Source organism: Rutidosis leptorrhynchoides, chromosome 5 (genome assembly GCF_046630445.1).
Source record: "Rutidosis leptorrhynchoides isolate AG116_Rl617_1_P2 chromosome 5, CSIRO_AGI_Rlap_v1, whole genome shotgun sequence".
NCBI lineage: Eukaryota > Viridiplantae > Streptophyta > Magnoliopsida > Asterales > Asteraceae > Rutidosis > Rutidosis leptorrhynchoides.
Window position 1 is genome coordinate 121,248,982 of NC_092337.1, and position 3,110 is coordinate 121,252,091.

The following is a 3,110-nucleotide window of genomic DNA, read 5'->3' on the forward strand; positions in this document are numbered from 1 at the left end:
AAAGTACAAGAAACAAAAACCGTAAAGATAAATCCGGTGAAGACAGTTCCACCAAAACCTCCACCCAGGATGGGTGATCCGGGTGAATTTATTGTTCCTTGTCTACTTAGTGATTGTGTCATGTATGATGCACTGGCAGATTTAGGTGCGAGTGTGAGTGTTATGCCCCTTTTATTATATAAGAGATTAGGATTAGGTGAGTTAAGTCCAACAGAGATGAGTGTTCGACTCTTTGATCAAACCATTAGGCACCCAGTTGGAATTGCTGATAACCTACCCGTTCAAGTAGGTAATTTAACCTTTCTAGTCGAATTTGTTGTCATTGACATAGAAGAGGACCCAAACATTCCTCTAATTTTAGGTCGACCATTCTTAGCGTCCACCGGGGCGTTATTTGACGTAAGAGAGGGTAGAATGACACTTAGTAATGATGAAAAATCGATCACCTTTGTAAGTTGAAAGTCTAAATCTCCACCAACCAAAACTGTTGAATAAACAAAAACGATTGGTAAGAAGCATATTGTTTTACCAACTCCAATGGTAGTGCTTAACAATAATAAAACGCCTAAGTGTGGGGAAAATGAAGTAACACCTAATGATGACCTGATAACAAAGAACCCCGCTGTTGATACGAAATTAAATGACCCCGTTATTAACAGTTCAATGAAGAAACTTATTAAACAGATTCGCGATGCTAGAACCAAGGGGAACTTTAAGTTATGTAACCGGTTAGTATCCAATCTATCGTCTAAAGAAAAGGCGAAACTAGTTGAATTTGTGGATATTACACAGGAATCCGACCAACGGCTTAAAGCAAAAGTCACAGATATGCAAGTTGATTATGGTCCAAAAGAAATTGATAATGAAGTTAATCACAATTTAGACACCATGGCTACCTAAGTGTGGGGAGATTCAAATGTTCTAAAAAGAAAACGTTGTCTAGAGTTAGTTGTTCTGTTCTCGTGTAGTTCCGAGAATGGAATTCGATTGGTCTTTTCCACTAGCAGACACTAAAGAACTAGTTTTCTCCCCCCATTCTGAATTTTTGTTTTGTAGATTTTGTGTGAAATTAATATGCTTTTTAAATTTAAGTTTGTGTGAATTTAAAAATAAAATTTACTTTATTTCGTTAAGTTTAAAAAAAATGACTTCTAAAATTCATCGTAAGTTGAAGACTAGGTCATGGAGCCGAAATTGCTTTACCCGAGGGCGGGGCGAAAAATTTTGTTATCATTATTTTTAATTTTATTGATCTAAAGTATACAAAAAAAAAATTTAAAAACCCAAAAATCTTTGCTTTTAAAACAATCGCTTTAACGACAAATTTTAAATTTTGTCGAGGGACGGACTAGGTAAACATACCGAAACTACCTAAAGTAAAAGGAAACAAAATTAAAAAAAAAAATTATTCATTTAAATTGTTTTAATAAATAAAGGTTTTATAAAAAAAAAATATGTATATTATTTATATGTTTGTAGTTTATCTTATGTACAAAACAGGGTAAAACAGCGCACTTTCAAAGACTGGCATTAAGTTCAGCAAAATCTACTAATTTTGACAACAAGACGCAAAATATCAAATGTGATATAAAATAATATGTTTGCAAACTCGGTATTTTTAATCACTTTTCTACACTAATCACCCTCATGAATTTATAATTATAGTCTGATTTCATGGAAATGAGGGCATTGCATGATCTCAAGTGTGGGGAAGGGTTATAAATTCTCTTGGGTTTACACTTAGTTTAATTGCCAAATTTTGTAAAAATTTGAAAAAATTTCAACTAAATGAATTCAAAATCATGTTTATACATATTTATGAACGATAAAACTAGGTGTTAATACCGAAATTATTGTTACCTCGGAGAGAACATAAATGGAGAAACAACCCAAAACGTTAGAATTCATTTAAAATAGAATAGAGGAGAATAAAAAGGCAAAGAAAAAAATAAATAAAAGCTAAGTGTGGGAAGAATTTACCAAGTTATTTAAAACACATATCACATATATTTGTACAAGATTATTGCTGGTACTTTTGCTTTGGACTAAATTAATCAGTTTTACCTAATTTACTGTAATATATTTGAAAGAAAGATGGATCTGCATGATGAATCAATTCCATCATTAAAAGGAAGTAAAGTCTTCCGAAAAAGACACGCGTTTCTTGATTTAGGTCAAGAAGTTATCGTCCAGACCAGCTGTAGCTTGACGAAAAATCTAGAAAAGTCATCTCTAAAATCAGCAGGAAATCCATGGACCTCAGCATCAAACAGGGTCGCCAAGTGGTCAGACTTATCCTAACCATGAGAGGATCTATCTCGTAAAATGGGGAGGGTGCCGTGCAAATTAGCTTGATAAGACTAATGAATCAGACCCCCAGAAAGGATAATCTACTTAAAGATAAAAAATCGGCTTTTAAGACTGATATTACTCAATCCTTGAGATTGACTTTAAAGATTGAGAATTGCAAACTCATGGAATTCAATGATATCTAAACTCGAGTTTGAACGAGAAAATTTTTTGATCAAATTAAAACCGATTTGTTTTCTGAAAACCTATTTTCAACGCGTTCATTACCATTGAAAGTAAAATCCTAGGAAATCATCTGGAATTCATTAGGTCACCTGAACTAAATCGGGTGTCAACCGTAAGAACGGTGGTGGCATAGCATGGTCGAAGACAGGACCTTGTGCCAGACCGAAAAATCATAGGGTGATCTTTACTATTGCTCCTACAAAGAATAGTAACTGCATCCGACACGTTTTAGACCATGAACATCTGCATGTCATTAGATATTGCCTTAACAGTTGCTTGTTCAACGCTTTCCTTTACAACCGGACGGTAGTTTACTGAAAGGTAATATACGGAGCAAGTATACTGGACGTGTTGCTTTCCTAATACAAGGTTAGCAAGTGGGTGACACAAAATCATAAGTTTTGAGCTAAAATTTTCAAATCTGAAACCCACACAACCCACAAAAACATTTTGCAAACACCGGTGAAGGGTTATTCCGGAAAACTTATCTAGGGTAAAAGCTAGATTGAATTTTCAAAAGATCAAATGTTTTCATAAAGATCCAATTTCCTTAAGGATCTAAATTTTCATAGTCA